Source organism: Lissotriton vulgaris, chromosome 5, assembly GCF_964263255.1.
Source record: "Lissotriton vulgaris chromosome 5, aLisVul1.2, whole genome shotgun sequence".
Classification (NCBI taxonomy): Eukaryota; Metazoa; Chordata; class Amphibia; order Caudata; family Salamandridae; genus Lissotriton; species Lissotriton vulgaris.
In genome coordinates this window covers 1,111,247,576-1,111,263,286 of record NC_141693.1, presented here as the reverse complement: position 1 = coordinate 1,111,263,286, position 15,711 = coordinate 1,111,247,576, and positions in this window count along the sequence as shown.

The following is a 15,711-nucleotide window of genomic DNA, read 5'->3' as shown; positions in this document are numbered from 1 at the left end:
ATAGCGTCTGGCCTGTAGAAGCGTGGGAGCAGTGATTAACTCTGAGTGAAGCGGAACTGTGGCGGTGCTTGGTAACAGTAATACATTTTTTTTAACAGAGGTACAACTGTCTGTACGGTGCGCGACCTACTAAGAAAGAGTTCACGGGCCGTAATTGGCTTGCAGGTTCTAGTATCAGTAAGTGAGGTCGAGAAAAGAAAACATTCAGGGCTTTATTTATGAAGGCCTTGCGCCACCGGTGCGTCACTTTTTCCTATTTTAAAAAATGACGTACCGGCGGCGCAAGGTCTTCATAAATAAGGTCCTCAGTTAGTACAGTTGAGGTTACGTGGAACACATGAATAGTTTTTCAATATATAATCATTTCAGTTGAGATTATGGATTAAAAGAGAGAACGTGAATATTTGAAATGTTTATTCAGAAATGCACTGTTTTGAAGGCAAATCATTATGTAATATGAGTACAGAAATTGCAAAAAACACAGTAATTGGTATTGTCAGTAGTACATGGAATACAAACGCTATAGTTGAAGAAAAATGAATATAGTTTGGAAAAAAAATTGTACACTCTTATAAGGAAGTATATTATATTTTAATAAATGGAAGAAGGTCTCTGGCCTTTCAGTTTAGGAACTATATATGAAAATGCTAGTGGTTATACATCATCAGTTTATCAATCAGCTGTGTACATGCGAAGCACTAATAAGTTTTTGTTATGTTACTGTGTGAGGGGAAAAAAAGGCGCCAAAAGCGACAAAATGGTGAGAGGTGGTTATACATCATCAGTTTATCAATCAGCTGTGTACATGCGAAGCACTATTAAGTTTTTGTTATGTTACTGTGTGAGGGGAAAAAAAGGCACCAAAAGCGACAAAATGGTGAGAGGTGCATGTATGTAATCTGTTGGATGGTGCGCAAAACACTATTGAGGAGAACTATTGTATTGAGATATCTTTTGAAGGTTGCAGTATTGCATTTGAAATACAGCACAAGAAACAATGGAAATATTGTTGAAAGAACATATTTTTCTGTAAAGTATTTAAAAAAAAATAATTTTATAGAAAATTGAAGGAGCAGAGGCGTGTGAGGCGGAAATAAGCAGTTGAGAGGCGAAATGGCGTTTACAGTTATAAAAAACTCGTTTAATATTTACACATTAATTAGGGCACATGTAGCATATATTAGCGAGTTTTGCATCAAGTACGTTTGAAATAACATAAGATAAGATATGCAATAGAATTGTTGAGATTAGAGTGTAAAAAAATAAAGTTGAAAATCGAGTAGCTGAAGAAAAAAATGTAGTCCACATAAAAGACCAAAATTTAACCAGCACAAAATCATAATGTCCACTGTTAGTAAAGCCAATAGGTCTGTTCTTCATAAGAAAATATGGAAAAGAACGTGAAGAATATAGGGAGGCAAAAGGAAATGAGAACGTCAATGGCTTGCATAAGAGTTATCGAAGCATTGTTTAGGCAAAGTAGGTAGCTTCTGCTTCTAAGAGGAAATCACTGTTATCATTTGAAAGTATGTCAGCTATCCAATGGAAAAGAGTAAAGCAGTGTTCATGATCTGTTATTATCGGAGCTTCTTTTACCATCAGAGGACAGCTCGGTGGGTTTTCGATGTAGCTCTCTGTTAGGAAAGAGTTAACCGTCCATTGTGTAGGCAAAGTAGGCAGCAAGTGCTTCTAACAGGAAATCACTGTTATTATCTGAAAACATGTCAGCCATCCAATTGAGAAGTGGAAAGGAGCATTCATGATCTGTCATTATCGGAGCGTCTTTTACCATCAGAGGACAGCTCGGTGGGTTTTCGATGTAGCTCTCTGTTAGGAAATCTTGCGCCGCTGCGAATATATTCCAATGACCCAGAACTCCTTGTATCGCTGCAAAGGCCATAAACCCTCCGTTGTCACAAAGCTGTTCATGATCAATTAACGGATTCATGAGGTGATTGTAATTCGCTTCAGGAGGTACCAAATTGCAGAGACATAAGTCCAGGGCCCACGTGAAATCACAGCTTAGGCAATGAAATACAGGCTGCACACAGGTGAAATACGAATATCGAAATGATAATCGATATGAAGTATTCAAAGTTGAGAGTGCTAAGGTGCCGTAGTAGAGAAGCATTCTCTGTCGAAATAGTTCTAAGTGGTCTGGCTCATTTGCGAAGGCAGGAGGGACATCCATTTTGAATTTACCAAGATGGTAAAGGAAACGGCGCAGCACTGCCGGTTCTATAGCAACTCCACAGAAATAGGTCGCCGGCTATGCAGTGAAGAGGAGCAGAATGACTTGATACATTTTCTAGCAGTCTAGTCACTTAAATATTGCTTAGTAGTTATCAAAAAAATAGCCTGTCTTGAAGTGGAGGATGCGTTAAAAAATAAGGGAGTCATTTGAGCAAATTGTAAAGGAAGGTCAATTTTTTTTTACACCAATGCTGTTTTCTGTGAATGTTAGCTAAGTGAAAGATATGTGTGTGAGCAGATGCTACGTTCAGTTTTAAATGTGACAATGGAGCTCTTGTTCATGTCTTCCGATTCAAGGTCGGTATTCGCTGCCAAATGCAAATATCATGAATCGCATGCGTGGGGTAGATAATCTGCATTCTTAAAGGAAAGCAAATGGAGAGTTATTTTTACCGCGTTACCTTTGTTGTTTGAAACGTTACAGTGATTTTCATTATTTGTTCAGAAAGTATCACTGATGAAGAATGAAAATAAATCCTTATAAATAACAGGGACTGGTGTATTTTAGAAAAGGTGTGTAACATTACAGGAATTGTAAATAAATAAATAATGTAATTGAAAGTGTATGGTTTAAAAATGAAATGTAAAGGTTTATAGTTTGTCGTTTTGAAAGCGGTTCTAGAGGGCCAGTTGCATGATAGATTTAAAAAAAATACTACATGTTTTTCAAAAGTATTATGTAAAAAATATGTGTCTTTATGTACTATTTAGTTTATTTGCCTGTTGCCTATTCTTTGAGTTTTAGTAATGCTGTGTCTTATAACTTTACCAGGGGCGGTTCAAGGCTCATGGTGGCCTTGGGCAGGGAGGGTTTGTAATAGGGGGTGCGGGTGGGGTGGAGTGCGGAGTTTAGTGAAGAGGGGGGGGGGGTTAGGGTGTTTGGTAGTGGATCAGAGTCAGAGGACGCCAAATTTCTGTTATGGGCTGCCACGCAAATATGTATCCATTCTCAGAGGTTTATTATATTAAGGATAAATATTAACATTGTAGTGTAGTTCCTAGTTTCCCACTAGGCCCTGCGCATTGGAATAACATAAACAGTAGTATCGACGTAGAAGTGTGGATCTTCCAGGCCTCCACTGACTATGCTAAACTTAATTGGGTTTGTTACCAACTAGCTCAGAGGTCACTGGAAACTTTCTTGACTGAATAGGAAGTGATCAGCTTCCCTGGCACAGACAAGAAGGGATTCAGTTTTCCAACAACCGTGCAACATGACAACTTTGCTCCTCAGATCAAGAGTCAATCTCTAGGGTCGTGTGAAACAATAGACAGTTATTTTACTCAGTCAGGTTGGTGAAGTTTACTTTCACAATATGTAGAGAACAGAGAGACGGGCGTTTGTCAATAAAGGGTTAACATTTATTGAACAGTCTTTCTTCTCGTACAAGAGAAATGAATTGCCACAATTGCAAGACTTGTTATGATAAAAAGTACGTACAGTAAGATAAGTATTGCAAGATAATACTGTAAAAGCATTGATATGGTTTCTTAGCCATATAATGGTTTAAAAGTAATAAAACATATATACAGTCATATATACATTAGGCTAAAATACTCAACTGGTGCTTCTAACTACGCCTACCCCAGTGTACCTGACCTAAGCCTAATACTTGGGAGGGGAGTAAGTAAGTAGCTTTAAGTTAAGTTGGTTTTGCCAAGGTTTGCTTCAAGAATTCTCACTAAGGGTTTAGTCAACACCATACCTCTGAATAGAATGATGGAGGTCTGGTATGTCCTTCAGGGGGAACTCGGTATCCCAGTCACCCGCGAGGGTAGACCAGAAACGCTGGAGCTGGATTTCTCGGCAGGAGAAAGACAGCGTCTCTCTTCAGCGCGTCGAGGACGAGGAGGGGGGACAGCGTCCGCGGGCAGCTGGCATCTGCTGGGCTCTTTGCAGAGGGACGGCTGTTCAGCTCCTAGTTTCACCACACCATCGTTCGCGCTTTGGCAGCGATAATGGTATCAGCAGCTTGCATACAGCAGCTTCATCAAGCGACGGGCAACAGGCTGCAGCAACAGGGCAATTGCTTAAGGCAACGTTGGTAATATTTATACCTGACAGGTGCCTGGTTTGACGTAAGTTTGCTGGACATAAGACGTCAATTAAAGATGTCACTAGGAAGTGATAGCTATCAGTTGCTCATTAGAGTTCCATTACTAATCAAAACACAGCAAGAGGGGATTTCCAGGTTTGCTGAGTTTTTATCTTGTTGAAGAACTCGGAGTGTTAATCTAGGAATCTCAGATAGTGACTTCTGCTCTGTCATTGCACTAATTGGTTGCAAAGGAAGTGGCAGAGAAAACTATTCTGGAATGTGGCTCTGTTCGTGTGAGGCCAGAGATGACTTTCTGAATATCGCACTTGAACGGTTATGCCAATATAGGGAATAAATGGATTTATAGCCGAATAGGGGCATAAGGTCACAGTATCGATCAGGATCCTAGATAAGCATGCAACACCCACTCCACGGGTTCATGTCCATCAAATTACTAAAACTAGAGCAATAAGATGCATGTGTAACATTGCCCACCCCAAAATACATAAATGCATTCGAAATAGGCGTATAATGTAATACGTGAAATTTAGGTATTGTACGTTTTTGAAGCATAGAAATCATTCAAAAATTATTGCATATGAAATCAATGAACGATTATGCAAAAAGAATTACACATGAAATATCTCTGAAACAGAAGAAGGGCGAGATAAATCATCACATATAAATGCATTGCAATAAATGTGCTAGAGGCTGGTGTAAGGTTGTTATGTCTCTAGATGTGTTTAGAAATAGAAGTTGAAGCTTCTGTTCTCTAAGAATAGTTTTTACGTTAAGCAAAGAATTGTTCGTGCCAAAAAAAGGGTCAATATTAAAAAGTGTTCAATTCAAAAGAATTATTGCTTGAACGGGGAAATAGAGTTCCAACGCTTTTAGCAGTTTTTGTTGATCAAAACTGAAGGCCGAATTCAGAGTTCATGGGAACGCTGTGTGTCGGAAAGCTTCTCCAAAGTTATTATTTCTGTTCGGGTGAGAACATCATATCAGACAGGCTCTCAAAGAATTGGTCTACAAAATCAGGTGACAGTTCAACCAAATTCGATAGTGCTGTAACTTGGCAGGTGTGAGAATGATTGCTGTCATCATAGTAGGGATCAGCAATGCTCACAGAAGGTCGTACCTGGATGATGTTGCTTTTGTCACTCGCTCCACTGTTACCACCTAGTCGTAGCACAGGAGTCTCAACGAATGCCGTCATCAGGATTGGTAGCCGCTGGGGACAACACAATGCGTGAGCCGTTATTGGACCGAGCAAAGTATCGACGTCCATTGGTACTGCTGATGGAAGTGAAAGACAGATGTCCAACACGCACTCATCTCCGCATAGCATACATCGAAGTACCGGTAAGATACAGTTCTGCCATATAGGTCTGAATGAAAGGAACCAGGTCATGTTTAGATCTCTCAGCCTGGCCAATCCAAGGACGTTAGTTATCCTGTCCCGGTAGCGCATTGCTAGGATTGTCTCTTCCATTCCCATGGGAGCTATGTCTGAGCTTTGGCTTGCCATGACGAAGCAGGACGGTCAAAAATAAAATCCCTGCTACAAGTCCCAAAAATAAGGGTATGCCGCCAAAAACAGAGTAGGCAAAATTAGGAACGATTCCCAAAATTGCTTGAAAAGGTGTTAGCAGTCCCGTAAAAATCGTCTTAAATATGCCTGGGATGCCTGTGGCACTAGACATGTTAAGGAGTTGGCTAAGCATTTCTACGAAATGCACGGGGCAAGTTGTTGATAAAAGTTCATGAACTTCAGTAGCTGTCCATGCAACTAGAAGATCATACGTCTCTTTTGATGACGTTATGGGCACTGTTGTCTGTAAAAGCACAGACTTAATTTTGCTTAAAGTATCAATTCGTATAGAATAGAGATTCAGACGAGGCCAGATGGGAGTCACTGTGTCTGCAGGCCCACTCGGGAACAATGCCTGCATACAGCATTTGACCATGGATGTTACTCTTACTAGATAACTTTTCCCTGGCACAAGGCCACAACATCTGTGATCCGTTCTAAGAATGTAACTCCCGTTTGCAAGTTGCATAAAGAAGGGCTCTATCTGAGTTGCAGGTTTGACAAGCTGGTGGCATGAAAGGTTGTTAAAATTTCCATCACAAGCTCCATGTAAATTAATACCCTGGCACAAAAGTATACCGCTTAGTGAATGTTTACAATTTTCACCACTAAGAAATACATTTTTGTCGCTGTCACTGTAGCATGAATGTGTGTATGGTAATTTCCATTCTGATTTTACATATCCTTTACCCAATCGTTCATACTGGCCAGTAGGTATTCAAGGCACTTTTTAAATTGGAAAGTTGTTATCGGAATATTGATAATTCCGTGTATTATCCATTCAATGACAGGACTTTCTGACATTGTCAATGGTAATCTCTCAAGTTTTTCGATGCTCAGGATTGTATAGTCTGCTCCTTTCTGTGCCAAACTGATTTGTTTATCAGTAAGGTTAAAAATGGAAAATAATGACGTTGTGTTGATTAAACGCCAAGGCACATAGCCTGAACGAAGATTTTGCAGCGTCCAGCCTAATTGTATAATAGAACGTAATTGTGACTGGCCATGCTGTAACATTAGCAAGTCTCTGTCTATCACATCAAAGGCAGAGGATACAATATTGTCCAACGAATATATTCTGGAGGACAGAGTCATTAACCCATTGTCCACTACAGAAAGGGATTTCTCCAAATTAATACGATCAATTTCTCGTATTTTTTCAGCTGTTTCAATTTGTTTGACTTTCCAAGCCTCGTTGTACGCAGCATAGATACTGGTCGCTATGAAACGCTTTTGACGCTGTTTTCGTGGTCCAAGAATGAAATTGCGCAAATCAGCACCATCTTTTAGTAAAGACAAGTGTTGCTTAATTTCAGCCAGTGTGGATGATGTTAGCCATTCGAGGCAGAGTTTCCCTACACTGTATGTTGTTACTATCCCTGGATGTTGTCTCTGGGAGTATCTCGGGTCTAGTCTGGTCATTTTTAACCCCTGTGTTTTATTCAGGAATCTATCTTGACAGCTGTTTGTGTCAGTAGGCCAGATTAACCACTTTTTCCAATCAGGATGTGTTCTGTTAAAATGTCAAATTTGTGACACGTCTAACTCAATATCTGTAGTTGTATTTTCAGGTATTGGCTTTGGAATAGACGGTGTTTTAAGGTCTTTGATCTTAGCTAGGCCAAGACAGGATGTTTGGTGTATTGTGTCATTTAAAAACATCATTTGTTCTGGTATCATGCAGGTTCTGATTAGTGCTTCAAGGCCTTGTACCTGCCAATCTTTTGTACCCCAAATGGTTTTCGTTTCAATGTTATTTTTCCAATAATCAAAACCAAATGTCATCATTTTTTCATAAAATGCTTCTGAATATATCAATTTAGAATTTGTCAGCATTGTTTTCATTCCTGTTTTATCTAACAGTTTGTAATAAAACGTTTCTGCATCACTAGTGTTAAACCCTGAGAAGTATTTGAATTTCTCAAAAAATGCTTTAGAACTGCTTTTAGGTGGTGTTGTAGCACAATGTTCCCATTGATTATACATAAAAACATTTCTAGGCTGTGCAGATTTATGCAAGTAATGATCACCATAATGTGTGTAGCAGAATAATTGCAAATAACTAGATGAACCTTGTAAATAATCATGTTCTGTAAATCAGCTGACATTACTAAATCAGACATCATGTCATTAATACTGTTAAAGTCCCAATCATCAGAGAATGTACTAGGTTTTACAAAGTCACTTAAGGAAACCTTCAGTTGATGAGGATACTTCAGGATTTCGACCGGACCATAGATCTCATAGTCAGTTTTCTCCCATACTACCCCACCAGGTATTGGAATTGCTGTGACATTTACTGTTGACAGTTCTCTTTTCTTCACGTGGGATGATCTGTGTGGTTTCAGGACTAGGTTGATGTTCTGACTTGCTGTGTCCATTCAATTGTAATAAACTTTCCTAAAATTAAAACTAAAATTAGGGATAGTAGGAGTATGAATACCCCTGAAATAATCCAATGCTCAATCAACGGTGAATCCAGATATAATTCTTTGATTTGTTGAAGGAGTCCTGTTGTATTTTCTTTAGAATACTTTTTTGTTTCTGGCATCACTTCGGGGTCGTTTTGATCTTCAGAGAAGTTGTCGAAGTTGATGAAATAACCAGAGGCAGTTCTGTCAATTGTTGGGATTGTTCTTTCAATCTGTCTCTCTGTAGCATTTTCTGATGCCACATTATTGTAGACTGGAGTTTCTTGACGAACCGTTTCAATCTGTGTCTCAAGAGGCACGAGTTCCATGGCATTATTGCATAGTCCTTCTCTGTGCACTGCAGGCTGATCGAAAGTGATTAGTCTTTCAGTTTGAACCTCTTGGATTGTTGCAAGTTTGGGTATTCTGTTGTTTCTTGGGAGTCCACTGGGCCTACTGTTGATTATAGGCCACATGCTTGTGGTTTTACCAGGTCGATAGACACGACTCTGTTCTCCTTTTTACCAGCAAGGGGCGGTAGTACAACTGATCGTGTTCCGGTGACTGCCAAGACAGGTACTGCTTTTCTGTAAGAAGGCCCAAATTCCTTCTTCACCGCAATTTTTTCTCTGACTAGATCCCCAATCTCTGGAATCCAGACAGGCCTTGCTGGGGCTGTTGCTTGTGGTGCCTCGTCAGTGGTAGATGGCTGTTGCTTTAACTTTATGTTGCTTAAGAATTTTCTTGTTTCATCAGTTCCTGTAAAACAGCCAAACGATCTTTGATGTCAAAGTCTGTTGTTTTTTCTTGTACCACTGATATCTGACTATCGAGGTCCTGAATGTTCATTCTAATTCCGAACAATAGTTCGTATGGGCTGAAACATTTTAGAGAATTTCTTGGCAAGTTATTAAGACTGGTCTGGACACTTATTAGATGTTTGACCCACCCAGCGCCTGAACCTAATATCTTCGCTGTTATAGATCGCTTTATGTCCCGGTTTTTTCTTTCAACCACACTATTCCCTTCGGGGTGCGATGGACAAGAATACCGCAAGCCAATTCCCATGCTGGCCATGGCCTCCTTATAAGCTCGAGAGCTAAAAGCAGGACCCTGGTCAGAATGGAACGTGGTAGTTGCGTATGTGCCGATAAAGACTTGCAGATCTTTTATAACCGTTCTAGCGTCAGCCGAGCGCTGGGGCCACATCCATATGAACCTCGTACAGGAATCCACTGCTACCATGATATATCTATAGTTGCCGTCCCTTTGTAGGGGACCACAGTGGTCCAGGTAAACACATGCAAATGGTTTATCCGAGATGAGAAGGGGTGTCTGCGCTGGTCGTTTTACTGTTGATACTTTTATCCTTTGGCATATATCGCATTCTAATACATACTTTTTAGTTTGTATTCTCAAGCGAGGCCACCAATATCTCTGTTTTAATAGTGATATTGTTGCGGAAACGCCAGCGTGTGCAGAGGCAAGCCCTTCGTGTGCCGCTTTGATTAGTCCTAACCTGTGTTCCCTGTTTGGAATTACCCTATCCCCCACTCCAGGGATTCGAGCAAAAGGAACATTATTTGTATCTGTTGAATATAAGTACTTTTCTGGAAAGCCTTTTGGGAGTGTTTTCTTATCATTTTTTACTGACACACTGACAGCTTGTAGAATATCGCTGTCTATTTTTGTTTGTGACCGAGTTATCGCAGCTACGGAAGCCGTTTGCACAGCTGCCTTCGCGGCTTCATCAGCCAATGAATTCCCTGCAACGTGAACGCCATCACGTTGATGACTCAGTGTATGTATCACGTGAGTCTTTTGAAGTTCTTTCTGTAAAAGAACTACATGTTCCCAAAGCATTTTATGCTTTATTGTGCCACCTTTTGCATCTTTGAAACCATTTTCCACCCAATTCTGCAAGTATTCATTATAAGATGGTACGCAATAAAAAGAATCGCACACTATTAGTGTGGGGAATTCGCGATCGGTATTTTCTAGCGCCATCTTAAATGCTACTAATTCAGCTCGTTGAGCCGAGCAATCTCCTAGAGATTGTGTTTTAGTGACCAGTGGTCTAAATTTTCCTTTGTGCCAGCGACCTTTTACAATCGCGCACGCAGCACTGTAAGCTTGCTTACCCCTAACTGCGGTTTGTGCTGATCCATCAGTATATATAATACTTCCGTATTCTTCGAGAGGCAGGATTTCAATTGGCAGAGGACATTCATATTCATATTGTAAAAATTCCTGTGTTTTTAAGTTAGGATCAAATTCGTAAACTACGTCTGTTGCAGCAAGAGAATTAACCCACTGGATCCATCTCGGATGCAAAGCCTTAGCATTAGGAATGCTTGCTTTAGTTACCGCTTCTAAAGCCGGTATAGGTGTTATGATTATTATTCGTTTACCTTGTGCTAGGGGCCTTTATTTTGCTACAGCAGTCTGAACCGCAGTTAGAATTTTCTCAGTTGAACTGAATTTTATTTCAGCCTTTGTGTACAAATGTGATTTGTATGCCATTGGTACCTTTTCTCCCTCATTAGAGGTTAGGTACGTGAATCCGCATCTTCCTGGGATGACTCGGATTACAAGATCGCGTGTATTGTCACGTGTATCTAATTTTGTTTTTGCTAACATGTCTGTTTGCAGTGATCTCAAAATTTCTGTGTGTTTTTGAGTCCAATTGATTTGTTTAAAATCAGGTTTAATTAGTTTGTAGAGAGGTTTAACCCTCTCTGCGTAATTTAGAATGTAAGTTTTTCGGAAATTCAGAAAACCTAGAATGGATTGTAAATTCTTCAGCGTTTTTGGAGCTTGGAGTACAGCGCACTTCTCTAAGAAGTTGTCCGCTAGGCTTTTCCCTTCACTTGATAGTTTGTATCCTAAAAATAATACTGTCAGATGGGCAATTCGAGACTTTTTAAAGTTGAATTTGTAACCCTCTGCTGCGAACCCAAGTATAATGGTGTTCACTCTTTTCAAGTGAGTATCCAAGTCGTCGTCTGTGAGATAGATATCATCTACGTAAGACAATGCCTCATCATCATATATTTGTAGTAACTCTGTTACCCTAGCTGAGAATAGTCCTGGGCTGTTCTTGAACCCCTGTGGGAGTCGACAGAATTTTTTTCTGCGACCCAAATGCTGAGAAAGCGGTCAAATATCTGCTTTCTGGTGCAATGTTTTGACAAAAGAAGCCATTAGATATGTCTAATGTTGTTTTATATTTTTTCCTAACTATGTTATTCATTAGGGCTGCACTATGCGAGTTTTGTACTGCAAATGTTTTGCAACATGTATTAAGGTGTCTGTAGTCCAAAACTAGACAATATGAATTGTCTGGCTTGGAGACAGGAAACAAAGGATTGTTCATTTGAGAGGTGCATGTTTCAATCACCCCCTGGTATTCAAGTTGATCTAAGATCTACCTGACTTGTTTTTTAGCTTCTTGCTTAATGGGATACTGCCGTTGGGCAGTTGGTTCACTTTTTAACTGGATTTTGTGAGGAGGAGAGTCCTCATCCCATCCTACATGATTTTTATACAATGCCGGTGCCTGGGCTACTGCCCATTTCCTTGCATAAGTATATTTTTTGTGAATCGGAATGTGATTCGAGAAGGCAGGCATAATCACTTCTTCGCCACGAGGGCACTCCCTGACAAACTCTGGGGGCCAATCTTTTTCAGCTAACAGAATATCATAGCCTTTTGAGAGCTTATCCCAAAATAGACCTCTTATTTTCCTAGTCTTATCACCCTCTATACGCAATGTTATTTCGTATATTTTATGGGGCTCGCTAAGTCTGGTGTCGGCAGTTTCAACCTGAATGTATTCATTCGTGTCCACTGTCTCCAGATGACTCATCAAGATCTTGCGCGCAATACTGATTTCTGCTGCACTGTCCAACATTGTCAATGCCCACTCCCCGTTTTTCAACTGTGTCCTCAGTATTCTCGGCATGGTTGATTACTCTAATACTGGCTACCTTCTTTTTCTGAAATTGAGATTTTTTACTCTGAGCAGGTTCCTTGTCTTTGGACTTGGTGTGCTCTCCTGGGTCTGACCATCCTCTTCTTTCCGATTTCTGCGAAAAAGATCGAGAGGGACGTGTATCAATACTTTGATATCTATCAGGTTTTTTCAGATTATCCCTATTTCTAAGGTTATATCTTTTCTCAGAGGGCTCCCTCTGGGGAGACTGGTGTTCTCGAGTCGGAGTTCTTTCCCTCCGTCGAGGAGACCTTCCTCTGGACTGGAAAACTTTTTCCTTGGGAGTGGATTGTTTATTTCCATCCCAGCTCTTTTTAGGAGTATTTGAATTATTTTTAATAAATAATTTTTCAGGATTTTCGAGCAGTTGGGGCTTTACTGGTTTCCCACCCAAGCTGTCTCTACCTAATTCTTCATTGCATTTTTCTATGATTCTGGCAAGCTCAACTGGCTTATCTTTTATATCTGTTTCCTTCAACTTCTGGCGAATCGCCACAGATGCTGCTTCTCCTTTTATATTGGCTAATAATATAGCCGAGACCTGCTTGAAGTCTTTCAGTAATTTCATACCAAGAGTTAAAGCGGGCTCTGGACCGTATTCATTTTGAATCTGTTTTAGCACATCCGGTATTACCGCCATAGACGGAACACCGTGTGTTTTTGTGTAAATGGAAGCAAAGACTGTACCCCAAGTGTCACAGTCCTCCACGTGTGGTGCGATTCCCATAGGAAGGCAGATGGTCAAGATTCTGTGTTTCTCTATAGGGATAGTATCAGGAAATACTGCCTCTATTTGAGTGATTTTCTGTGCTAACCAGAAAGGAATTTGTTCCCGTTTTACGGGTGTTTTACCAAGACATGACTGTATGTTCTGTGGTGTAATTTTATTAGTGTTCCCCTGATGAGGGGTCAGCTGTGGTACGTTAACAGCTGGTTGGACTGTTGTAGTCCGCATTACATATTGGACTAATTGCCTATGTATTTTTATAAGTGTTTTTAGCTGTACTAACAGCTCTTCTCTAGACATTTTTGCAATGTCAGGATGTGGTGTGTAGCCGGCTAGAACCGGCCACGTTGCTCCTGGTCTACCTAGTGGACCGAGCCTGGTAATATGATCATTATGTTTTAGGGCGCCATTAAACCAGAGCAGGTGCTCTTTGAATTTTAGTGGGATTTCAGTCTCCTCGAAAGGAGCGTACTCTTCTGGAGGTTCCTCTATTTTGTAATAGTGAAACTCTTTTGTTGTAGTGTTTGCCGCTGTAAAGTTTATCCATGAATAGAATACCTCTGTCTGCCGATATTTGTGAGCCTCTATCACGAAAATTACTGTACCACCTTGTGGTGTCAGTCCGTTTTATTTATTTATTTATTTCTGGTATTTATAGAGCGCGACATTCATCCCAAGGGATATCAAGGCGCTAGAAGAAAAAGGGACTGCTGAGATTATGCGGGAGGGGTTAGTTTTTGGGGAAAAGGTGGGTTTTGAGTTTTTGCCGGAATTGGAGAAGGTTTGCAGTATGTCTCAGATCCATAGGTAATTCATTCCATCGTTTGGCCGCCAGGTGAGAAAAGGCTCGTCCACCTGTCCTTGTTTTGTAGATACGCTTAGGTTTTGCTAGGGCTGAGTTAGTGGATCTTAAGTTCCTGTTTGGAATATAGAACTCAATTTTCCCTTGCAGGATTGTAGGGCCTGTTTTGTGGAGGGCTTTGTGCGTGTGACAAAGTAGTTTGAATGTGGCACGCTGGCTTATTGGCAGCCAATGGAGTTGTTTTAGGCATGCTGATGCCGAATCTCGTTTGCCTTTGTTGCATACCAGTTTGGCTGCCTGGTTTTGCAGAACCTGTAGGCGGGAGAACAGTTGCTCGTTCATTCCTTCGAATAGAGCATTGCCATAATCCAGGCGGCTGACTAAGAGGGCCTGGGTAATCGTACGTCGACAGTCGAGTGGGATCCAGGTGAAGATTTTGGCGAGGAGTTTCAGGATTGCAAATCCTTTACCCCAAAGTATGCGTACATGATCTTTCATGGATAGTACGTCATCCATCATAATGCCAAGGTTTCTGGCGTATTGTTTCGGGGTGGGGGCTGTTCCCAGTGACGGTGGCCACCATGTATCGTTCCACGATAGTTTGGCTCCTCCGAACAATAGTATTTCGGATTTTCCGGCATTGAGCTTAAGGCAGTGGTTGCGCATCCAATCCGCCATTTCGGAGAGGCAGCTGTGGAGTTTGTTTTTGGTTGTTTCTGATCTTTCCGATCTTTCGTCCATGGTCACCATCAGCTGTGTATCGTCGGCATATGAACAAATGCCGATGCCCCACTTTCTTCCAATGTCGGCCAGAGATGATGCGTAGACATTAAAGAGAGTGGGGCTTAGAGAAGCCCCTTGTGGGACTCCACAGCCAATGGGACGGGGTTTTGAATGGAATTGGCCCATGTGCACTGCTTGGGTGCGGTTGCTCAAGAAGGATTCAATCCATTGTAGCGCTGTGTCTTGTATTCCTTTGCTCTGGAGAATGTTTAATAGGCATTCGTGCGACACCGTATCGAACGCTGCCGACAGGTCTAACAGTATCAGAGCCACCGAACCCCCTTGGTCAGTGATATATCTGACACTGTCTGACACTGCCAGCAACGTGGCCTCGGTGCTGTTGTTGGATCTGAATCCGGTTTGGGTGGGGTCCAGAAGCGAGTTGTCCTCCAAGTATTTGGATAATTGTAAATTGACCATTTTCTCCAATGCCTTGGAGAGGTAGGGGAGCTGTGAGATTGGTCTATAGTTCTCAGGGTTGAGGATATCGGAACCAGGTTTCTTCAGGAGGGGGGTTACAGATGCGTGTTTCCAGCAGTCTGGAAAGGACGCGGAGGCGAGGGACTGGTTGAAAAGTTTGTAATGAGTGGGCATAGAGTCGGTGCAATTTCAGAGAACACAAAGTGCGGGCAGGGGTCTGCAGGAGAGCCGGATTTTATTGCTCTAAGAACTGTTAACACTTCTTCTTCGGAGAGTGGTTGGAAGTTGGATAGACGTGGGGAGTTGCCTACGTCTAGGTGATCGTTGTCGTTGTCAGATGTAGATGGACATACGTCAGAGTTGTCATGAGGGGTGGTGGGATGGGAGGGGGTGAAGGTGGAATAAATTTTGTTAATTTTTTCGGAGAAGAAAGTGCTAATCCGTTGACATGCTTCTGTTGAAGGGGTGAGGGTTTGCGAAGTGCTGGATGGGTTGCTGAGCTCTTTCACGATTTTGAACAACTCTTTTGCGGAGTTGTGATTTTCGTGAATTCGTTGCATAAAAAATGCCTTTTTTGCCTCTCGAATGGCAAGGATGTATTGTTTCCTTTTGGCAGTATAGTTGGCTCTGGTTGCAGGGTCTTTCGCTTGTCTCCATTGGTGTTCTGTTTTTTGGCATTCCCTTTTAAGGC